Here is a 26,658-nt window from a genome sequence, read left to right on the forward strand (position 1 = left end):
TTACGTCACACTTATTTGTGACTGTGGCAGTGAATATAAATTTAAAGAATCAAGTAAAAAGTTTGGCACCAAAAAGACCAACTGTAAATTCCGATTGGTAGGTTCGTATTTAAAACAATATGATGGGTGGACATTGAGGATGATATGTGATCAACATAACCATCCACCTGCACAACATATGGAGGGACATGCTTATGCAAAGCGGTTGAAAGAAAACAAAAAAAAATTGTTGGGTGATTTGACGACTAAGAATGTTACACCACGTGACGTATTATCAACACTGAAGGAGCAGGATGAGAATAACATTTCTACACTAAAAACCATATACAATGCACGAAAAAAGCTTCACTCATCCCAGAATGTCGATAAAACTCCGATACAGGTTCTTATGTTGCTTTTGAATGATAAACAATTTTTTATCGAGTTTTCAGTAAATAATATTTCAAATGAATTGGAAAATCTATTCTTCATTCATCCACGATCATTGGATATATGGCGTACATTTTTGCACGTTTTGATTGTAGACGCAACGTACAAGACGAACAAATATGATCTGCCTTTTGTTCAAATTGTTGGCGCGCGTGACTTCAACCAATAAGACATTTAGTATAGCTTTTGTCATTATCATTAACGAAAAGGAGGAGAACTATAATTGGGCATTAACATGTCTAAAGTTGACACTAGAGGAGTGCATGTACCCATGTGTTATTGTAACAGACAGAGAGTTGGCTCTGATGAATGCATGCCAACAAGTTTTCCCTGATGCCACTCAGTTACTATGCAGATGACACATTACTGAAAATATTAAAAAGCATTGTAGGCAGTCTATCAAGTCACAACATGAGTGGGACTCCTTTCGTGCTATGTGGACTGTACTCGTTGAATCTCCAGCGTGGATATTATACATCGAAAACTACAGAAAACTCCAATCAATGTTGAGCGAATATCCAGGTACAAGCCTCGTTATTCTATAAATAATTGTTTATAGTTTTAGAAGACTTTTTATACATAACTAACATTTATATAAATTCAGGTGTTTTAAAATATCTAAATCAAGTGTGGTTAAGCAAATATAAGGAAATGTTTGTGTCGGTCTGAATTGACTGGCATCTCAACTTTGGAGAACGAACTACGAATAGAGTTGAGAGCCAGCATGCAAAGCTAAAGAAATACTTTTGTGCAAAAAATTCTTCTCTAGATAAGTTTGTTGGTTGTATCGATCAGATTGTGAAGTCCCAACTTACATTGATATATAAAAGCTTTGAAAAGAGTAGAATTGTCCTCAAACACAGACACAACTTACCGTGTTTCAGATTATTGCGGGGTTTTGTCGCACTTGAAGCTCTAGATATCCTAGAAGGGGAACTTCAGCAGTCGAGTAGACATCAACTTGACTCTTCAAACTGTGGTTGTAAACTATGTCATAGTTGTTGGTTACCATGTGCTTGCATGCTATTAGTCTACTTGAATTCAGGTGGTATATTTAACAATTTTTTTGTAAATTTTATTTATATATTGAATTTTTATAAACTAATGGCATTTCAATGCAGGTGAGTGTATTCCGTTGGATTCAATAGATGCATTCTGGAAAAAGCTTGACTTATCAACGTCAATTTCTGTGGAAAATAAGGATATTTGTTGTGACGGTGAGTTAGAAATGTTCAAAGAAAACTTCACTAAGAAGTCAAAAGCCGGGAAAAAAGTCTGTTAAGAAAGTTAAAAGATATATTCCAGCTGAGTAAAACACTCATTAAAGAACCTACAATTCAAAAATATATGCGTGGATGACCAACCTTGAAGAAACAACAACAAAAACGAGTCGATTCTATAAGTCAAGCTCTCAGAAGACGTAACCATTCAACCATGTCAAAATCTGTTGGGTTGGATCTGGTAGAGTTGAACAAAGAACCTGTAAGACATAGTTCATACATAACCGAAATTCCAGACTTAAACCAGGAGCTATCAGAGCAAGTTTCAGACTTCATAGACTTAAACTATATGCCTGAATCATGTGGCTCTCATCCATTAATGAAACAAATTCCAGATATGTTCCACCCTTACATCACACATGTACAAGATGTCAGGGGTGATGGAGATTGCAGATTCTGAGCAATATTTGTTTGTCTTGGTTATGGCGAAGATCAGTGGCTCTATGTTCGACATCAACTGTTAGACGAGTTATTGAGTTCATATTATGTCTATGCTAGAGTTTTCACTGATGGAATCGATGAATTACGTAATTCACTGTGTTTCTCACAATCGCCTGCACCAGCAGAACACTGGATGGTTATGCCTATGACAGGTATCCTGATTGCCAACAGGTTTGGGGTGATACTCAATTATTTAACCAAGCGAGGTGACATAACTTTCTTTCCTCTTTGGAGAGGTCCGGAACATTTTCAATACCATCATGCTATTACAATTGCACATGTATATGATAATCATAATGTGATGGTACAATTAGAAGGAGATTACCCAATGCCTACCATTTCGGCTTATTGGATCCGCCATAGATCCCTGTCTACCGCTGGATGGCAAACCATGTATATGTCACGTCTGGAATTTTATACACAACTGAAACCTTGTAATCTCAAAACACCTGTTATAACTATAGATGATTATTGTTGAATAATATTAATTTATTATATTTTAGCATTTTGCCCATATTTTTGTATTTATGTATTCATATATATGTTTAACAATAATCCTATAATAAAAAAAAATACATTGAATAATAATACTTTTATCTTTAATAATAATAATAATACTTATAATATTTAATAATCATACAATAATAATACTTATAATATTTAATAATAATACAATAATAAAAATATGTTTAACAATTAAATGAGATAAAAAAAGTGAGTGGAGAGGTGATAATTAATTCTTAATCATTACAGAGAAAGATGTTAATTACTAACCAATCAATAAAGTAAAAGAACATTAATTAATAACTAATTATTAATTATAGTAAAGGTGTGTTATTTATTAGGTGTTTTTTAGCCAACCCTATTAGATAACCAATGAGTTAATATTTTCTTTCATTTTGCTTTGCGTGCAAAAACCATTGATGACAATATACAAAAGGTATTAATGTAATTCATGGACAATCTTATTAAACTAATCTGTTTGAAAAAAAAATACAAGTGTAGATAAACAAAATTACTACACTTAGGGCACCAGATCCAACATTTTGTCTAATATGGTACATGTAATTTGACAAAAGTTATAGATTTTAGTACCTGAAAGTAACAATATTAATTTTTTAGTGTTTAATTTTAAGTTTTAGAGTTGATTTGATAAAAATTCATAAGGAGCTAATAATATTAAAAATTAACTTGAACTAAATTGCTTTAAACTCGAAATGATCCAAATTTAAGGTGATTAGAACTCAAAATGAACCAAACCCGTAATGAACTAATGCATGGACCTGATCTACAATCATGAATGTCCAAAACTCAAAACAAATTGAAACTTGAGTCGCTTAAACTTGAAATTAATTTAAACTAAAAAAATTTAAATATTTTCAAAACCCTAAACTTTAAATTATTTTATTAACATTTAGCAAAAAATGAAATTTAATGATATTTTTCATTAAATCTATTAATAGACCGAATCAATCAAAGTGGGTCCAATTATTTCAATTTTTATTTAAAATTGGTTAATTATTAAAATTTTATTTTTAGAAAGTCGACAAAATCGATTTTCATGACTTTTCTTTTGAATGAATCAACCGATTTGACACCTACATGGAGTTCTTGATAGATGGATCCACCATTATTGCTGTTCCCACAATATGCTGGCTGGTGAAGGTGATTTATCATTATCTGCTATCGTTTGCTTTTATGTTACACGAGAAAAACCTTATTTACTACAATACCTAAAATTATTTATGGTCTCTTTCCAATCTTTAAATAGGAGGATAAATCTACATCTCTTTGTACTTGTAACAATGCTCATACCAATCGAGCTAAGATTCAATCGACAGTTCATCAATTAATTTTAAATCTTGAATACTTTGACCTCCAAATTATTCAACCTTAAACGTATACAAAGGACAACAATACAACATTAGCCCACAAACTTAGAATTTATTAGTATTTAGCACCAACTTTCCTGTACCGAAAGGAGAATTTTCATACTGACTTGAATATTTTAAATGGTTAAGTTTGCAATGACTTTATTGAGAAACAAATTGGTTGATTTCGAAGAAAAAAAAACAAAGCAGGGAAAAGGTGCTTTTGCATAGAGTTTTGCCCCGACCACCACGACCAAGCCACGACCAAGTCCTTGAAAACGAGGTATCCTTCTACACTTTCATACTACTTTAAAGTTAAAAATTTGATTATCGTATATTAATTTTTAATTTAAATATTTTAGTCCAATCATCATCATTCACAGTTTCCGTCTATATTTGTCAACTTAACATTAGGGGAGAAGCCAAAACTTTTCTTTTTTTCAAGGGAAGGATCGAAATTAAGTTATATATTTTATGAGAGTTAAAATGTAATTTTACAATCTTAATAGCTTATAAATTTGTAATTTTTAAACGGCTAAATCAAAAGTTTATTATTTTTTAAGGGTAAAGTGTAATTTTACCTTTTATTAAATTAAAATATGGTAAAACTTAAAGAGCCAAAAGTGAAATTTTACATTTTAAAAGAGGTCGAGGCTCTTGTTAACCTCTTAATGCCACCCGGCTTAACATTTTATTTTTCATTAATCATACGAAAATAGCCTAATGAACAATTTAAAATACTTAAATTGGATTCAATCATTATCAAATAATTCAATTTAAATATTTTTATACTTGATTTGGGTAGTTAATTAATGCAATTTCTTTATTTTTAGTCAAAATTGAAAATTTTTCTTAAAAAGGAATTTCTGTGATTTTTCTAATTTCTTAAAATGTGTATAACATTTGTTTTATATATGTACATATTAGTTTTCTATCCCATGTGATTTACGATTTGTTCGTGTATTTTATAAAATTATTATTTAAATAAAAATATTAATTAAAACTATTAATGGAAAATATTTGAAATATATAAATAATTTTAAAATATACCTAATCTTTTAAAATATAATATATTTATAATATTATGAATATAATTTAAAATACGAGATATAAATTTTGTCTCAAACAATAATAATAATATAAAAAATTTCAAAAATTGTTATCAATTTAAAATTATAAAAATAGTAATTTTTGTTTGTCTCATATTACATTTTAATCAATTATGTTTGAAATATTACGTTTTTAGTCACTTAAATTATTGTTTTGTTATGAAGTGATCACTCTACCATTAAACTTCATTACCTCCCTAACGGTAGTCCTACGTGGTAGTCCAAATAGGTTTTAAATGCCAGCTTGGATCTCTAGCTGCTGGGATGAAAATAGGTTTTTAATTAAATAAATTTAATTTGAACCGTCACATAGGACATCCAAGTTGATATTTAAAACCCATTTGGACTGCCACGTAGGATTGCTGTTAGGGAGGTAGTGGAGCTTAACGGTAGAGTAACCACTTTATAACAAAATAATAACGTAAATGACTAAAACGTAACATTTCAAATTAATTGATTTATAATGAATCTCATGGAGTAATCATACTTTTTGCAAGTGATCAAGATGAACAATACTATGAGTTGAGTGGTTGTTATTTGTTCAATTTTTTTTCCTAAATATACTTTTTAAGTTAATGTTTTTTTATAGATTTAATATATAATTTGGTATCTGAATTTGATACTTTTTAACGTGGTATTTGGATTGTTTTTTTGGTCGAATATAGTGTATGTATTTGACAAAAGTTTTACATTTTGGTACCTGTAAGTAACAATGTTAATTTTTTAATTTTTAATTCAAGTTTTAGAGTTGATTTGATGAAAATTCATAATGAGCTAATAATATTAGAAATTAACTCTTATCAAATCAATCCCAAAATTCAAATAAAATCACAGTTATTGGGCCATATTTGATGAATGAAACGCAAAACTAAACGAATTCACAATCAACATTAAATTTATCCTATATTAACAAAAGCATGAAAAATTCAAAACCTAATAGTATTAACAATTAACTTTCATTAAATCAACTTCAAACCCGAATTAAACACTAAAAAGTTAACATTGTTACTTTTGAGTATCAAAATATATAACTTTTATCAAATACAATTATCAAATTAGACAAAAAAATGGCACAAATACCGCATTAGAAAAAATGTCAAAATCAGGTAATGAATGATATATCAAGGTTTTTTTATTATATATTTTATGTTATTAGATGATGATATGATTTTGTTACATATATGAAATGGAAATTTACTATATTATTGTTAAAAATACATAAGAATCTCTAAAATTTTATCTTCTTGTATATGATATAATCATCAACACCAAAAGAGAATGGGACGACATTAGTGGGAGGAGTAACCTCGAACTCCAAACATAAATCGTAAAATAGATATAAAAATTATCAAAAAGTCTCCTAAAAAAAAGCTATAGTTCTTGTTGCATAACATTTATACTTATTATAAAGTCTTTAATTGAGTTGATATCACAAGTTAACCAGTTACCAACTCAGTTAGGAAAAGACGAAAATATTCTCACTTTACAAAGTAAATAGTATTATTTAACCAATGTTTTGATCATATAGAAAAATGTTCACAATAAAATTTAAACCCATATCTTTCTAATTTTTTTAAATTTATATTTTAATTATATAAATTTTTATAAATATATTTATTACATAATATTATATTTCTCTTGAAAATGACAAAAGGGGAAAATGGACAGATATTCCTTGAAAAACAGTTGAAAAGTAGAACATACCATTGGTACAGCTAAGCCATGTGATGCTATGGACTAACTGTCATGATCATGAATTAGACATAGGTCTTATAATATTCAAATAAATACTACTGGTTGATAATTTAGAGTGGAATTTAGGAATTATGTGTGATCATGGACTGATACAATCAACCCAAAAACATTTTAGAATTAATATTTCTTTGATATTATTACATATAGAAATGTACAATATGTGTATTGACATTCATCATTCATTTAAAAAAAATATCTCTAACCATCGATTAAGTCTTAACTCAGTTAGCATGAGCATTATTATCTATGTAGGAGGAGGTGTGTTCGAGAGTGCTGAAGTACATCATCCTCCTATTTATGAGTTAAGGTGGGGCTATGAATAAGGGTGAGCAAAACTCGATTCCATTCGAATTGAGTTATTCGAATTTGAAATAAGTAATTCGAGTTTCGAGTTCAAATCGAGTTGAATTTTACAATTCAAATAATTCGAATAACAGATTAGTGTAAATACCCTTTTGGTCTCTGACAAGTTTGAAAATGAGCAAATTGGTCTCTCTCAATAAAATTATAAAATAATTCAAAATAATTTTAAAATTTAAAATATTTATAAAATTTAAAATTTTATATTTTTAAAAATTACAAAAATTTCAAAAAAATTCTAAAATCTATGTAAAGAAAGTTAAAAATTAAAAATTTTCTCGAACAATAATTTTGGGAACTAAATAAGTTAATTAATAATTCAAGTTTTTCATACCAATGTATTTTTTATTTTTTTTTGCTTTGAAAAAGTTTTCAATATATGTGGTTTCAGATTTATGTGCTCTAATGTGGAATTAGTTATACAATAATAAGATTTTAATTTGACATGTTTATTTTTTTTAATTTAACTCGAACAATTTCATTCAATTCGACTTGATCCGAGCTTCATTTCACTTGACTAGATTCGAACAAATTTCAATTCAAGTTAGAATGATAAAATAGGACTCGTCAACTCAAAAATTTTTCACTCGATTCAATCAAACACTCGATTCAACCGAACACTCACCCCTAGCTATGAGTAGTTCTAGGCATTGTGTGAAAAAAAAATATAAACAGAACCTATGAAATTGTTCAAAAAAAATATGAATATCATAACTTGTAACTTGATTGTAGAAGTTGATTTAATTGATTGATTAAATCGATTAATTTGATGGTTCAATCATATATATCAAATAGAAAAAGGGGAATCGATCAAAACAAAAAATCGAGAATAAAAAAACAAGGAAAAAATTAAGTTTTTATTGACAATATATATTTTATTTTAACAAAAAAATTGTGCTTTAATAGAAGTTTTTCATTAATTTTTGTTCATTTTCATCGTTTTGGAAATATAATTTTTCCTTTTCTTATTTTTCTTTTAGCGTAATATAATATTTGGTATCTAAACTTGATATTTTTTTTTCTATTTTGGTACCAAAGCTTTTTGTAGGTTTATTTTGGTACTCAAACTTGCTAAATGATATACAAATTATACTAGAACTGTAATACCCCATACCCGTACCTGAGACCGGGATAGGATACGAGGCATTACCAAAATTTTCAGAATAATTTCAATTAATTTATATTATTTAGTATTCATTTTCATGTTTCATGTAACATCCTTTTCATATATTCAATTCAAAATATCATATAAAATACAATACAATACTTAAATTTTCATATTTACATGCTCATTCAGGGTATCCGAACCTACCTGACTAAATTGCAGAAATACCAAGATTTAGGGGCATATTGGTAATTTACCATTTTCCCAAATTTCACCCAATCTTAAATTGATAATTTCATTCAATTTATTAATTTAGATAATAAAACAATTTATTCCCTTCAATTTAGTCATTTTTGACATTTTTAAAAAAATGGCCCCTAAAGTTTTACTTTTATTCAATTTAGTCCAAGAGCTTAAAACATGCAAATTAGCCATGCTAACTGAATATTCATATATATATTTTTCCTCCTCCTCCTCTCCATTCCACATCCTTAATGTATATAACATTCTTGTAAGTACAATTTCACAATTTACTTATTAATGCTCACATCAATCTATTTACACGAGTCATAGTCACTCAATTATTTATAATTCGAGCTACAGAGCTCAAAATTAAGATCCGTAAATTTTTCCTAAAACTAGACTCACATATCATTCCACCATAAAATTTTAAGAATTTTTGGTTTAGCCAATTAGTACAGTTTATACATTTAAGTTTCCCCTGTTTTACTATCCAACAGTTCTGACCTCTCTTCACTAAAAATTAATTATATCATAGTACAAAACTCGGATAATGTTCCCATTGATTTCTATTGAAAATAGACTCATTAAGGATTCTAAGCATATAAATTTGAGACTCTAATTAATTTTATCCAATTTTTGGTGATTTTCCAAAGTCAAAACAGGGGAACCCGAATTCATTCTAACCTTGTCTCACAAAATTCATTATATCTCATAATTTACAAACTCATTGCTTACATTGTTTCTTTTATGAAAAACTAGACTCAATAAGCTTTAATTTCATATTTTATTCATCTTCTAATTCGATTTCTAAAATTTATGGTGATTTTTCAAAGTTAGTCTACTTCTGCTGTCCAATATTGTTTTAGTTCAAGATGTTTATTACCATTTTTCCTCTAAATTTCAAAGGTCATACAATTCAGTCCTTGCTCAATTAGCCCATCTATTAAGCTAATTTTTCTCAATTAACATTTTATTCCATCATTATAAACTATTAAACAACCTTTGAAAATCATCATTTTAACACTAAACCTTAATTCACAAATTTTTCACAATTAGGTCCTAAAATCAATTTCTATTGAAATTACTTGATAAAATCATCAAAAAACAAAATCAAAGCTTCAAATTCATTTTATTGCATCATAATCAGCCAAAAATTATCATTGATAGCTTTTAATTTTGTTCATAAAATCAAAAACTAATGAATTAAACACTTGGACCTAATTGTAAATGTCACAAAAACATAAAAATCTCAAAGAAAAGGGTAAGAATTGAACTGACATATGTCAAAGTATGAAAAACCAGCAGCTTTCAGACCTCCCATGGCGTTTTTGCTGAAGAAAAATGATGATATCTCTAGATTTTTCAAATTTGTCTTGTTTTATATGTTTAATTTGTAAAATTTCCCATTTTGCCCTTGTTTCTCCTTGTCTTTTTTGCTGATTTTCTTGCCCAACCGTCAAGCCCATACAATTTGGGTCCAATTGCCTTTTAAATCCCTCCTTTTTAATCACTTAAACTATTTAATCACAATTTAATAAATTTCGCACTATTTTCAATTTAGTCCTTTTTAATTAATTGACTAACCAAACGTTAAAATTTTCTAACAAAACTTTAATACTAACTTAATAACACTCCATAAATATTTATAAAAATATTTATGGCTCGGTTTATAAATATGAGGTCTCGATACCTCGTTTTAACCAAATTTACCTGATTAATTCTTTTAAAATCGCAAAATTCACTAATTAAAAATAATTCTTTTAAGTTTGCGCTTGGCCTATAATTATTATTTGTTAAAATTTCTAAACTTACTCATCGTATTTAGTGATCTCGAATCACTGTTTCCGACACCACTGAAAAATTTGGCTGTTACAAGAACACTGACAATGTTAAAAAATCCGTGTTATGTTGCAAAAATATCATCAATTTAGGGGAAATCCATGTTTAAAAAAACCATGCATTGAGCTACACTTGACAAATTAATATTGAAAACGAAATTTCATGTCATCTGCTTCATGTCAATCATACATTGAATTTTTTTGCTACCTCATAAAAAAATAACATTGTTAGTATATTAGAGTATTTTGTATAATATTTGACAGGTTAAGGTACCAAATTAGACACATAAAAAAAAGGATTAAGTACCAAAATAAGAAAAATAGTCTAATTCAAGTACCAAATTTAACTAAAAAATGCCACTAATTTGTACCATTTATTTAAAATTCCACTTACACATGTTTTTTATATATATATATATATATATATATATATATTGGTGAATGAAACATCATTGCAAAAAAACTATTCAGACATACAACCAAACCCCCTATAGGGGTATTACAAAAAATTGAGTATTACCATTGTTACTAACAGGCATCCTAGCTAAACTATCAGCCTCTTTATTATAAACTCTAGAAACATGTTGTATCGATCATTGTGACAAATTAGCCAATTGTAAATTAATTCTCCTTACTGAAGCAAAATTCGACACCCTAGTAGAATTCTCTTGTACAGTTTATACTGCCTCCAGACTATCTGAAAAGCTAGTTATTCTGTCGAACCCCGTCTCAATAATAATGACCAAACTTTCCAAGATGCCCTACATGTTCTTATATTTTCTTTTCCTTTTAATTGTCTTAATCTTCCCATTAATTAGAGATTGACATTTTCTTTTAAAAAACATCAATGTTTGTTAAATCATAGATGCAGATAAAAAAGTAACATCCTCTCCACTTTTCAAAAAAAGAATAAATTTTTTTAATGACCCAATATTTGAATTTCTTAATATAATTCTATTTGTGTGTAAAATTTTGAACCGATCCGATATCTTTATCGTATTAATCTAATACATTCTATATATTAATGTGTATTTAACTGTTGAATATATTTTTTACTTAAAATGAATAGTTCACTACACCAAAACAGACTTTTCGCGGCGTTTTTAGCGGCGTTTTAAAAGAAAACGCCGGAAAAATCGAATAGATGGAGTTTTAGCGACGCTTTTAAAAAAACGCCGCAATAGGTCGACCTTTAGCGGCGTTTTTTGAAAAAGCGCCGCCATAAGTCGGCCTTTAGCGTCGTTTTTTTAAAGCGCCGCTAAAGGTTAATCAAAACGACGTCGTTTCACATGAGCTTAACATTTTAGTGGCGTTTTATAAAACGCCGCTATAGGTCCACCTATAGCGGCATTTTGGAAAACGCCACTAAAATGTTAGGAAAACGATGTCATTTTCTATGAGCTTAATTGGCATTAGCGGCGTTTTGAGAAAACGCCGCTAAAGGAAACTCTATAGCGCGTTTGTGAAAAACGCCACTAAAATGTTAAGGAAAACGACGTCGTTTTATATGTGCTCCTTTGGCATTAGCGGCGTTTTCCCAAAAACGCAGCAAAAGATCAAACTTTAGCGGCGTTTTTTTAAAAAACGCCACAATTGCTAAATATAATATCATATATTTTATATTTGTTTGAATTTATTTTTAGTAGGGTTTAAATTATAGGTTTAACATTTTGTTAAAGCCCACTAATACTTGCAAATGATTAACCTAAGTCTATTTTAAGTCCAATCATATTATATTTTTAATTTTTGTAATAATTATGTCATTTTAATTTAATATTTTTATTTATTTAAATTTTTATATAGTTATCTTAATATTATTTTAATGTTTATATTAGACTACTATTATACATTTAGTATAAATTTATTTTTTTAAATTATAAAATTACATAGTATATATATAAAATATTATGAAGTTGAAACGGATTAGACCAAACTCGGTATTAAATGTTTCATCTAACTTATTTTTAAATGAATTTAAAATTTTCTATTTAAACTGATTTTTACACTTAATATTTTTATAGGTTTAGGGTTATGGGTTTAAGGGTTATGATTTAGGGTTGATGATTTATGTTTTACGATTTAGAGTTTGAGGTTTATAATTTAGAAGGTTAGGGTTTAGGGTTTAAGTGTTAGTGGTTATTGGTTAGTGGTTAGTATTAAGGGATATATATGCATGGGTTTAAGTGGTTTATGGGTTAGATGTTAGGGTAGGGTTTATATGGGTTAAGAGGATAGAGGATAGGGGTTTAGTGTTTTAAAATTTATTATTTGGGGTTTAATGTTTAAGGTCTAAGATCTTAGTGTTTAGAGTTTTAGGGTTTAAGGGTTATGTGGATATAGGTTAAGAGTTTAGGGTTTAAGGGTCAATGGTGTAGTGTGCAATTGTGTACATGAATTGTAATTTGATCTAGATCTTGTAAAATATTAATTTACGTTATTGATATAATAAATGACATCATGTTTTATTTAATTAATTAATTTATATGCATACATAATATGTATTTTAAAATGTGTATTAAAACAAAATTAAAGTTTCAACTATAGTTAGGGTTTTAGGTATTAGCGGCGTTTACACATAAAACGCCGCAAAAGATAGAAAATAGCGGCGTTTTTTTAGAAAACGCCACAAAATTTCATTATACATTACAGTAAAACGGCGTCGTTTCCTCTGAATAGTATTGGCTTTAGCGGCGTTTCTATAATAAACGCCACAAATCGTTTTAGAACGGCGTCGTTTTATGGTGTATACGAAAAAGGTATTAGTGGCGCTTTGCTGAAAACGCCGCAAAAGGTCTTATTAGCGGCGCGTTGCTAAAAACGCCACAAATTTTGCTTATTTGAAACGGCGTCGTTTTTTCTCTCCTGAGGTTTATGCCCTTTACCCGAAATCAGTTTTATTTTTTGGCTAAGTCCTTTTCCCCCATCTCGTCTTCCTTCCCCAAATCCCTAAAACAAAACCTCTTTTTTTTCCTTCCCCAAATCCCTAAAACAAAACCTCTTTTTTTTCCCCAAATCTTCCCCTAATTCCCCAAACCCTAAATCCCTAACCTTTTCCCCAAGTCCCCTTTTTTTCCCTTAATATGTTCCCCCCATTATCGAAATCCCTTACTTGTTTTCCCTTTCCTCTCGTCGACGGTCAGATGGTTTATGGGTTTTAAATGGTTAGTTTTTTATTCCCCTTTAGATTAATGTGTAGTTACTGTATTACTTGGCTTTTATTTTTTTTAGGATTTTAGATTAATGATGTTGATACTGATGTTGATGTTGATCTCGATGATTATACCCTTGTTTTAAGTAAACCCAATACCGAGTCTGGTGTTTCTGGTGCTGTTTTGAACTGAACCACCACAATTATTGGTGCTGGAATCATGGCTTTACCTGCTACTATGAAGGTTCTAGGGCTTGTTTTAGGGATTCTCGATCAGTGGTTAGGACTGGTTCGGTTCGTATTGTCTGGGAGATGTTATGTCTGGTTCGGTTCGTCATATTGGGGTTCTCGATCAGTGGTTAGGACTAGTTTTGGGGATCATAGGAAGTTGTTGGTTTTGGTTGTTATGGTTGTTTTTCTTGCTCCACTTTGCGTGTTAGATAGGATTCATTCATTGAGCATGACTTTGGCTGCTTCGATAGCTCTCGTTGTTGTTTTAATTGTGGTTTGCCTTGCTGTTACATTCATTAAGCTTATTGAAGGGAAGATAGAGGCTCCAAGGAGGAGCCTAGATTTTGGATCGAAAATGGCAATTTTGGATTTACTAGTAGTTATCCCTATTATGACTAATGCATATGTTTGCCATTTCAATGTTCAACCTATATACAATGAGCTCGAAGGTGATATTTTGACCAATTTTGATAGGAATCTGGGAATTCGTTTTAGCACTGCTTTGAATTATATTTGGTCTTCATTTGTTTCTGGTTTTCCCTGTTATTCACTTTTCTCTACGGCAAACTGTGGATAACTTGGTGTTTGAGGGATCAGCTCCTCTCACGGAGAGTAAAAAACGGTCTTTGGCATTAACAGTAATATTGTTAGTGCTTATATATATTTGATCTACTATGTTCCCAAATATATGGACAGCTTTCAAATTTACTGGAGCAACAACAGCTTACTGTCTTTTAATATGTATACAATGTAACTTACTGTCTTTTAATGGTATTGAGCTTGGTCCTATTTCTCCTGTTAATGTTATACCATATTGCTGGCTGTTTTTTGTAATCATTTTATTTGTTTATTCCCACCTGTTATTATGCAATATAATTAATATTATACCAATCATTAAATGTTGTTTATTTTTAGAACTCATTTGATTGTTTTGTCGACCAGAAACAGACTTTTGTTCTTCAAATGCAATGAGTAGGAAGTCTCGACATTATTAGAGATCAATCCCAAGCATCTCTAAATAAACCCTCAAGAAAACATTTCCATTTCAATCAAGGTAACCTTTTTGCCTAACATTTATGTTTCTTTCAACATGTTTTTCCTTTTATGTTTTCAATGTTTAATTAACATTTAATTACATTCGTAAAGTTTTAATGTTTTTCTTAACATTTAATTAACATTTTAATTACATTCCTAAATTTTTAAGCTTATTTCATCCACTCTTTTTTGTGTTTTGTCTCGATTTGGCTTCCTTCGTTAAGTTTCTGAGAAACGTACTTATCTTTTATTTTCAAGAAGCAGATGCCTGTAATGGAAGATGTATGCTGTGTGTTTGTGTCTCTATATATGTATGTATTTGGTAATAGATGAAAGTCGTATTCCGGTTTTGAAATATAGACCAAGTTTTGCATACATTGATCAATTCTGCTCTTTTCCTTTGAATACATGGTTCTCTTGATACTAAATACTCGGTACTTTCTGCATATTCGTGATTCTTATTAGATAAGTTATATATCAACATTATATTAGTTTCCATCAAGGCCTCTGTAAATATAAAGTTGGTATTCGGTTAGGAGAAGTTAATGTTTATGAGTTTTGTGGAGTATGATTACGCACATGCAAAGTTGGTTTGTTTCAATCATGCATTTTCATGTTTACATAATAATGGTGATTCCATTTTGGTTATTTAGATGTTATTTTGGTGCATTTTCATGTTTCTATCCAACTTATGTGTTTAGTGTGGACTTAGATTGATTTAAGAGTTTATTCTTTGTCTTGTTGCTCACGTTTTATATAATAAAATTGTTATATTTTGGTTATTTAGATGTTCTTGGTCTGCTTTTTCATGTTTCTATCCAACTTATATGTTTAGTGTGGACTTAGATTGATTTAAGAGTTTATTCTTGTCTTGTTGCTCACGTTTTATATTGTTGAATTCCTCTATTCATTTTCTTTCAGTTATGTGAAGAAATTGGTCATCTTGTGGATCGCTTTATTATCCATTTGTTTATTATTTTTATTGTTTGAATTGGAATTGTCCTGGGGTAGTTTCGCATTTATTTGCTGGTCTTGAATGTTAAAAGCGCATTTTTGCTCTGCGTCTGAAAAGGACCTTTTCGATTTGAGCTTCTTGGTCATTGTTTGGTTTTTCAATCTCTGCAGATAAAACCAGTTTATATGAATTCTGATTTTATTGACATTATGTTCTATTTCACCATTCTTGAAATTATGTGAAGATTCTTTCTAATTTTCTCCTCGGCTGTCTCTAGAGTCTAGCCTAATATTGATTTTTCCTTTTCATGCATTTTGAATCAAATAAAAGAATTTTAGCATGCAAGAAAAAGACACTTTACTTGCTTGCGAGAGTAATTTTTCATGTTCTTTTGGGAACCTACACATTGGGTTGTTAACTTTGTTCATGTCTAGTTCTGTGTCAATCATTTTATCCTCACTTGTTTCTGTTGGATTCTTTTTAGTTTCATACCCTCCATACTACCAAAAGGAAGTGCTTCGTGAGACAAAGTCAAAAGTTCTAAGATATTTTTTTCATTATATTGTTTTTGTTCACCAAACCTAGAACTTAATAAAAATGATGGTTGTGAAATTTTATAAATAATGTTCCTGAAATGTTGGTAATGAACCAAAAAAGAAGAGAACTGCCTGCCATGCTGAAAATTCTTGATGATAGTCAAGAGAACAAGAGGTGGCTGTTGTCCTTAAACGAAATTGTTAGTATTTGAGTTTTTTCTTATGCTTTCTGTCTTTAGAATATTGATATTATTTCCTATGATGCTCTGATTCATGTGTGAGTGGGAATGAGCATGGTAGTATTTGCTTGTACTTATTCTGAAACCTGTTTTAAGATGTAGGATAATGTGTTCGATTTGGGCACTTTAGGAAAGTCAAGGTTTGAAGAAACAATTGTTGGATTTGCTAATTGTGTTATGTGCCTTGTATTTACAATTTTTTTGCAGATGTGGAAGTCATTTGTATGCTCATAAAAGATTTTGTATTTTTTGCGAAATGGTTTGAAAAGATGTGCGCTTTTGCGATTTTCTTTGAGGGTACAACTTCATTTATCGCTCCTGCTCCTCCTGCAAGTATTGGTTCAACTGAAGCGCCATTTAATCTTGAATTAAAATTTGGTACTGATATAGATAAAGTTTTTATATTTTCTTAAACTGAAATATATTTGGTGCTACTCTTATAATCTTACATCATTCTAGGTGCGTGCACAGCCGTTTAGTTGCTAAAATTTTTTCCTTATTTCTATGCATTTTCACTTTAAATTACTTAACAAATATTACTTTTTGGACTCCACCTCTGCTTTTCTTTGGTGATAGTGGAGTAGACCAGTGCACGTTTTATTAAGGTACGTTTTAAATATTTTAAAGATTCAAAGTATATAAATTTGAAACCGACCTTATAGTATTACTTATTTGAAGTATGAATAAGTATGAACTAATTTTATTACCATATATGTAGCTTGCTTGTCCATTATAATTACAACAATAGTGACCTTCTCTCCAACCTTATTTTAAATATTTTAAAGATTCAAAGTATATAATTTGGAAACCCGACGAGTTGCCTTATATCGAGTTGCAAGATATAATGGATCCTCCTAGGTGTAACAACGCCACGTATGATGAATCTTAAAAATTCAAAAAGAATTGAAAAAGTTCTATCGCTATTGCATATTTATATAACCTTAATTTATTTCCACTTTAATAGTAAACTACGATTCTTTCTTGATATTATTATATTCAAATTACTATTTTTGTTATATTAAACATGTTTGATTTTAATATTTATTATTTTTAAATGTCTTTAAAATTTATAACTAATTTTTTCAAAATAGTATTATTAATTATTATTTGAAGTATGAATAAGTTTTTATGTTTTGGTTCAACTTAAGTATTATTTGATTCAACTTAAGTATGAATTAGTGTGTTTGTGTCTCTATATATGTATGTATTTGGTACTAGATGAAAGCTTTACTCAGTTTTGAAATATAGACCAGTGTTGCATACATTGATCATTTTCAGCTCTTTTCCTTGAATACATGGTTCTGTTGAAATTAAATGCTCGGTACTTTTCGCATATTCTATGATTCTTATTAGATAAGTTATAAATCAATGATTATGTTAGTTTTGATCAAGGCCTCTGTAAACATAAAGTTGGTATTCGGTTAGGAGAAGTTAATGTTTATGAGTTTTGTGGAGTATGATTACGCACATGCAAAGTTGGTTTGTTTCAATCATGCATTTTCATGTTTACATACTAATGGTGATTCCATTTTTGTTTTTTAGATGTTCTTTTGGTCTCTTTTCATGTTTCTATCCAACTTATGTGTTTACTGTGCAGGTTTGCCATATTTTGCTAAGGTGTATAGCTTCATTGGCGATGTCTTTGATCCTGTGCAAGTGGGCACTTGCAAAATTGATATAGGTAAAGTTTCTATATTTGCTTAAACTGAAACATATTTGGTGCTACTCTTATAATCTTACATCTGTTCTAGGTACTATCGAGCACCTGAATTAATATTTGGTGCAACTAAATACACCACAGCCATTGGCATTTGTTCTAGGTACGTACAAGTTTCGTTGCTAAAATTTTTCCTTATTTCTATGCATTTTCACTTTAAATTACTTAACAAATATTACTTTTTGACTCCACCTCATTTCTTTGGTGAGAGTGGAGTAGACCAGGTACGTTTTATTAAGGTAGGCTTTATTTCAAAATTCTAATCAATAATAGTTTTATCATGATGATTTTGGAAAAATTAATATTTTGGGGTTGCGATTTTGTAAAGATTTAATTGCTAGTTCTGTTTGGAGTAGAACTATTTTTTCCAAATTAATTTTAAATATTTGGTTCAACTTAATTATTATTTGATTCAACTTAAGTATGAATAGGTATGAATTAAATTTATTACCGTGTAGCTTGCTTGTCCATTAAAATTACAACAATAGCTGACTTTCTCTCAACCTTATTTTAAATATTTTAAAGATTCAAAGTATATAAGTTGGAAACTTGACGGGTTGCCTTATATCGAGTTGCAAGATATAATGGATCCTCCTAGGTGTAACAACGCCACGTATGATGAATCTTAAAAATTCAAAAGACTTGAAAAAGTTGTATCGAGCTCATTTACTAATGAATATTTATATAACCTTAATTTATTTCCAATTTATTTATAAAAATTAAACTACGATTCTTTTTTATATTATTATATTCAAATAACTATTTTTTATATTAATAATGTTTTATTTTAATATTTAATATTTTAAATTTCTTTAAAAGTTATAATTACTTTTATCAAAATTACAACAATAGCTGACCTTCTCTCCAACCTTATTTTAAATATTTTAAAGATTCAAAGTATATATTTTGAAACCTAACGGGTTGCCTTATATCAGTGCAAGATATAATGGATCTTCCCTAGGTGTAACAACGCCACGTATGATGAATCTTAAAAATTCAAATGTTTCAATTTAATATGTCCCATCTAATATACAAATATTTAATAAAATATTTTATATAATTTTAACTTAAATTTAAATTATTATTGAAATATTCTCGTCCGTTTTATCACAAATATTATTCTCCGTTTTATTACAAATATTATCGTCCGTTTTACCATTTAAGTTAAACTTTTATTCAAACTAAATCATAGCTTTTAAGCTAAATACGGATGTCCACGAGTGCTTTAATATGTACTTAAGAAAAGATGACTTGTAAAACATAAATTAAATTAATTGTGGACTATTTTAAGCGCACATGTGATTTGTCAAATAAAAGCGAACGACATGTATATTATTTAATTAAAATAATTTTTATAAATATTATTTAATTAAATATTATTTAATCCCTTACTTACCTGTAGATACTTGATATTTGATATGTATTATCCATGTGATTTTCCACATCGTGAAATAAAAACTTACATAATACATAAATATATTTGATATCATAATTTACATAGCTTATATAACATATATAACTTACATAACTTATATAACATACATAACTTATATAACTTATATAACTTAGATAAATATATAACTTACATAACTTACATAATACTTAAATATATTTTATATCATAATTTACATAACTTACATAACTTAGATAAATATATAATTTACATAAATATATATCATATCATAAATTACATAACTTACATAATACTTAAATATATATCATATCATACATAACTAGTTTACAAAATTTACTTAACTTACATAATACATAAATCTATAGTGAAAATCACGCAACGTCTTGCCTAAATTAGTTTATACCCATTAAAGACTTGATATTTAGTATAATGATATGATTTAAATCAATTGAGAACATTTAAGTAAGCTGTAATATGTTGTCAACTTTAGATTTCAAGAACTACAAAATGGATAGGAGTTGGATGAAATTGTCAAGGGTAAGCAATGCCTATCAAAATGGAGTACAAACTTTTCTAAATTTTGCATTTCAAAATGCAAGCCAAGAGAATATGATTCTTTGCCGTGTAAGAAGTGTGGCAACATCTCTGGCATTTTCGTGAAGTTGTCTCTGAACATCTAATTGTTGATGGCTTTATTCGGGGTATAAAAATGGATTTTCCATGGAGAGTGTACATCTAGTGGAACTTCTTCAACGATTAATCCGACTTATCCGATCTTGATTACCATCGGTATGTTAGACAAGATGACATGGAAGATATGTTGCGGGATGCATTTAATATGCGTAGTCATGGTGAGCAATCGTGTCCACGATTTTATTATATCGAGGATTGTAATATTGGTGGAAATGTTTTTTTGAAAGCAGGAACAAGTGCACCTAATGAGGAGCCAAATGAAGAAGCGGCTAAGTTCTACAATTTACTTAATGAAATGAATGAAGAACTTTCTGAGGATCAAAATATTGAAATTGTCCTTCGCATTCGTCTATTTCATTTAAAATGTTTAGGAGGGTGGACGGAAACTCTTTTACAATCTGCTAGAGTTTCTAGAGAGATATTTCCGTTTGCAAAATTCCCGATCTTGTCAAGACATGAAGAGACTAATAAAAGATTTGGGCCTTGGGTGCGATAAAATTCATAGTTTCCCAAATGACTGCATGTTGTCTTGGGGTGATCAAAAAACCAACAATCTTGTCATGTTTGCGGTAAGTCTCGTTGGATGAATAATGTCTGAGAAGATGTGAATACGGATGAAGGTGGGGCACGATTAAGAAAGAAGCCGATCAAGGTCTTGCGATATTTTCCCCTGATACCAAGACTTCAAAGGCTTTTCATGTCCTCAAAGATAGCTGAATCTATGACGTGGCATAATGATCAACGGACCGATGATGGATTATTAAGACATCCTGTGGATTCTTTAGCTTGGAAATCATTTGACAGTAAATTTTCAAGCTTTGCAAGCGATCCTCGGAATGTGAGGCTTGGGCTAGCGGTGATGGCTTTAATCCATTTAAAATCATGAGTACTTAAATGCGAAGACTTGGCCTGTAGTGCTTGTTCCTTACAATTTGCCTCCATGGATTTGCATGAAGCAATCTTCATTTATTTTATCAATGATTATCCACGAGAGAAAGGTTAGGAAATGATATTGACATCTATTTGTAGCCACTTATTGAAGAGTTAAAACAATTATGGTCGGTGTTGAGACATATGATGTATTGAGAAAGGAGAACTTTAATTTACGTGCAGCTTTATTGTGGACAATTAATGATTTCCGCTTATGCTAATTTATCGAGTTGGAGTACTAAAGGACGTTATGCTGTCCTTGTTGTCTTCATAAAATTGTTCGAAGTGGTTGTATAATGAGAAGAAGTTCTCTTACATGGGCCATCGTCGGTGGTTAGATGAAAATCATAAATTTAGATTTGAGAGGACTCTATTTGAGTCTTGAAGAGTACGGAGGAGCTCTGAAGACCGTTGGATCTGAAATCTTGTTTATGTTAAAAGATATCAACTTTAGTTACGGGAAGATGAATCAACCACCTATCACGCAAACAAGGAGAAGATCGAGGATGAATCGATGATGAATCGGCGAAGAGGATGATCCTAATGAGGCGGAGTTGTGGAAGAAAAGGAGTATTTTTTTAGTTGCCTTATTGGGAGCACAACATTTACGCCATAATCTTGATGTCATGCATATTGAGAAGAATGTCTGCGAGAACATAATTGGGACAATTTTAAATGTCGATGGAAAATCAAAAGACAATCTTGAGCCGACTTGATTTAGTTGACATGAGAATCCGGCGTGATCTTCATCCTCAAGTACTTAGAATGGGAAATATCGGTTGCGCTTTCTATTTTTCAATGTTAAAGAAAGAGAAAGAAGTTTTCGCATGGTGTTGAAGGATATAAAGGTCCCGGATCGTATGCTTCAAATATATCTCGATGTGTGAGTTTCAAAGATAGAAGATTATATTCATTAAAATCACATGATTACTACATCTTGATGCAAGATTTACTCCCAATTGCTTTACGGTCTTTGTATGTCAAAAATGTAACGTCTGTATAATTGAACTATCCAATATAATGAAAGCTATCTGTGGCAAAGTTTTGAATGTCGAAGAACTTGAGAAACTACAGGATCGGCGGCTTTGACTTTATGCAATTTAGAAGATCTTTCCACCTTCCTTCTTCACTATTATGGTGCACTTGGTAATCCATCTCCTCACGAAGCAATCCTTGGTGGACCGGTTTTTATCGATGGATGTATCCTATAGAAAGGTGCTAATTTATTTCTCAAGTATTCAACCCTAAACCTCTATACATTTAGTTACTGACTTTTGATAAATATTGTATATCGTGTTTAGGTTCCTAAGCAAATTGAAGTCATATTGTGCAATAAGCGCTATCCGGAAGGATCAATTCTTTGAAGGCTACTTGGCGAAGAGTGCATGACCTTACATTCTAGATATTTAGAAGATCTTTGAAACACGATTGAATAGACCAAGTAGAAATCTTTGGGCTCAATGATAATGACTTGGCGAAACTTATTTATTTCAAAGTTATGGAGAACCAATCGGCAAAGTTGAAATTGTAGAATTAGATGATATATCGTGGATACGAGCACATCGATATGTACTTTTTAACCACGATTCAATTGAACTGCATTGCAAGTAAGTTATAAAATTGTCTTACGTATTAAATCGTTTTGATTTGTTTATCTTCTAACCAATTAAACTTGTTTTTAATATAGTGAGTACAAACAAATTTTGAGATCTCGTGCACGCCTCAAGATTACAACATCGAGAGATTAATAAGTTATTCACGAATCTTTTCATGAATGGTTAAGTCAAGCGGTATGTAACTAAAGTTAATAAGTTACATATAATCGCGAAATTTAGTTAATCAAATAAGAATGTTTTTACATAATACATTGTTAATTATTTAATTTACTTTCGATTCAATAGGTTTGGAGTGGGAAGGGCGTCAATGACGAAGTTAAATGGCTTTCCCAAGGTCCGAACAGAGTAATAAAAGATATAGTGCCTTCCTCATCAATGGATCTGATTTCATACAAAGTATCGCGAGAGAATGAGGAGAACTCAAAATTGTGGAGTTGTTGTTAATTCTTCAATTACAAGTTATGCTAGTGCTAGGGATAGTAATCCGGTTGAGGGTAATGTGGAGTATTACGGACTTCTTACCGACATTATTGAGTTGGATTACTATGGCGGATGGAAAGTTATCTTATTTGGTGTGATTGGGCGGATGTTAATCTTTGCTCGAGGAATTAAAAAGATCAATTTGGGTTTACAATGGTGAATTTCTCTCGCTTGATTCACATGGACAACAATTGATGGACGAGCCATATGTATTTTCCTCTCAAGTGAAACAAGTTTTTATTGAAAGATCCAATTGATGAGGGTTGGTATGTTGTACTCGAACACCCCTAGAGACTTGTTTGACATGGGTAATGGAAGTAGAGATGACATCGTCGAAAGATCGAAACATTACCTTTTCCGAACAAAACTTAGATGAAAATATCCTAGTACTAATACACAACATCAATGGGTTCGACATGATGTGGATGAAGATATTTACTGAATAATGATGTAGTCGATTTTACAATTTTTAATTATATGTAATATTATAATTTTAATCTTTGTCATGTTATATAATTTAACTATTTTATATGTACTACTATTGTTGTAATTTGTTACTAAAACTTTAATTATTTTATGTGTATTGCAGGAAAAATCGTAGAAGAAGAGTACGAGATTTAAGTATTGTCCGAATACTCCAAATTCGGAAGAAAGAAATAGTGAACAGCAGACAGTTGTTGGATCTTGAATGTGCGGAGACACTTGATGAGCTGAAGAATTTCAAAGTAATATTATGTTCATTTTACATGTGTTGACTTTTATTATTGAATTATTTGTCAATTTTACTATAATAATAGTATATCATTTTCAAATTTGAAAGTGGTGGGGCCGCAGAGTTCGAGGACGTCGCTACTTAGAGATTTATCGACTTAGATCTGTTGGCGTGTTAAAGTAAGTAGAAATACTCATGGTCAGCCTGTTGGATCTGAAGCTCGACTTTTAGCAGGCTATTTGGGCATTTTAGCACGAAATGCAAATATGTTGCCCATCAACTACGAATCATGGCATCACATGCCTAATAGCAACAAAAATCAGGCTCTCGCTAATATTAAGGTAACAAAATGTGAATGCAATTTATAATACTTTGGTTTAAGTTTCATTTATATTTACATTCTAAACTTATGTTTTTTTAGGAGAGATTTGCTTTAGAAGTCTCCGATGATTATATTAAGAAGGCATTAGGTAAAAGATGGAGAGACAATAAAAGCACTTTAAAGAAACAATATTTTAAGAAAGACATAAGCCTCGAGGAAAAATTGAGAAATGTTCCTTGAGAATCTTGAGGTATCAATGGGAAGATGCGGTTAGATTTTGGAATTCAAAGAAAGGAGAGGTATTGCGTATTTCCAAACTCTTATATATAGTGTTTACTATATACGTAATAATAATTTTATTATGTAGGACCGTGAGCGAGTTGGAACAAGTAGCAGGCAAAAACAAAAATTCACGCATTGCAGCGGTCGAGAAGTTTTGCTTCAGAATGAGGCCGAGGTATTATGAATTTATTAATTCTTTCAAATATTAATAACTTTCTATTATTAAATAATATTCTTACTACTATATTGTAGGAAGTCAAATCCGGACAAAAGTTGGACGCCTTGACTTTTTGAGATTACGATAGGAAGAAAGATGGATCTCCTATGACATCCAAGTGGAGAAATTATGGTATATTCACTTAATAATATTTGATTTATTCTAAATATTTATAATCTTTAATTATAATTGTTTAATTCAATTCATCATTAGTAGTTTTAAAAATGTTAAGTTATGTTGCATTTCTTTTTATTATATATTTCGTTTCTAACTCTTTAATTGATTTTTAGGAGAAACTAAAGGAGAAGAAGGCGGAATATGAAGCGATTGCCGAGTGATAGTTTTGTTAATCTTGAGAACATTGATAACGAATTATCACTGAAGTTTTGGATCTGAAAGGTGCAGTCGGGTTCGATTTCAAGGATCGGTGTTACCCCACCCAATATTTTGGATCCGGCTCCCAACAATACATGCCTTCCTAAGTCAAGCTCAAGTGAAGTTCAGAGGTTAAGAGACCAGATAGCTCGGATGCAAGCGAACACGGTTGAGCAAATTGCCGAGGTTCAACGAAAATATGAAGAACTCCAAGAACAACTTAGAGCAGAGGCGAGAGAGAGAGGAGGCAGCTGCGGCGAGAGAGAGGCGAGGCACGGCGATGGTAGCGAACAGAGAAAAAAGTACGATGACCTCCACTGACTTCAAAGAGATGATGCATATGTTTCAACAATCGCAAAAGCGCAGTCTTAGACATTAATTTTCTTATTGTAAGAATGTTTTTAAGTTTTGTCACGTTTAACATTATTGTAAAAAATTTTAAATTATACTTTATTATTAATTATATCATATATCTTTAGTTAAATTTGAAGTATCATTTAGAATTAATAATTTCGGTTGTATTTTTATGTTAAATTTGTTGTTTTTGGTGCATTTTATATTATATTTGTTGTATTTGGTTGGATTTTAATGCGGGAAGAAATTGGATATTGGTGAAAAAAATATTACAAATCTGCCAAATTTAGCGGCGTTTGTGGTAGAAGCGCTAAAAGCCTTGACCTTTAGCGGCGCTTCTACCAAACGCCGCTAAAAGCCTTGACCTTTAGCGCGCTTTTCCCAAGCGCCGCTAAAAGCCTTGACCTTTAGCGGCGCTTTTCTACAAACGCCGCTAAAAGCCTTGACCTTTAGCGGCGCTTTTCCACTGGCGCCGCTAAAAGCCTTGACCTTTAGCGCGTTTTTTCCAACAAACGCCACAAATTTTAATGGCGTTACATATAGTAGCGTTTTTTACGGCGTTTTAGAAAGCGCCGCTAAAGGTTTTAGTGGCGCATAAAAGCGCCGCTAAAAGTCTGTTTTCCTGTAGTGGTTAGAAACTTTTAATTTACAACATTTTAAGTTTTCTTTTTTTTTATTAATATACGAGAGGAGAGTAAAGTTCTAACAGCAACATGACTAGTGTGACTCGAACCGATACTACACCTAAAAATGAAACTTAAAAAAACAAAAGATATTAGAACCTCGAAAAGAGGTTACAACATTAACAAAATCAAAGACAAAAGATATTAGAACCTCAAAAAACACCCTGAACCACACAACATCCCAAGTAAATAACATGTCTTACCACTCGAAAAACAATCACCAATTAGCAATTAACCCTAAAAAACAAAAGAAGGAATTGTTTCCGACAAAGACTAGGTTGCTTGAAT

The 26,658-nt window shown here is 30.5% G+C and overlaps 1 pseudogene; it reads left to right on the forward strand.

The window, feature by feature from the left end:
- The first annotated feature begins 1,863 nt into the window (after positions 1–1,863).
- On the forward strand, positions 1,864–18,279 carry LOC128292747 (amino acid transporter AVT6E-like; annotated as a pseudogene).
- Positions 18,280–26,658: the final 8,379 nt, after the last annotated feature.

The sequence above is a fragment of the Gossypium arboreum genome, chromosome 5, assembly GCF_025698485.1.
Source record: "Gossypium arboreum isolate Shixiya-1 chromosome 5, ASM2569848v2, whole genome shotgun sequence".
In the NCBI taxonomy this organism is placed as follows: domain Eukaryota; kingdom Viridiplantae; phylum Streptophyta; class Magnoliopsida; order Malvales; family Malvaceae; genus Gossypium; species Gossypium arboreum.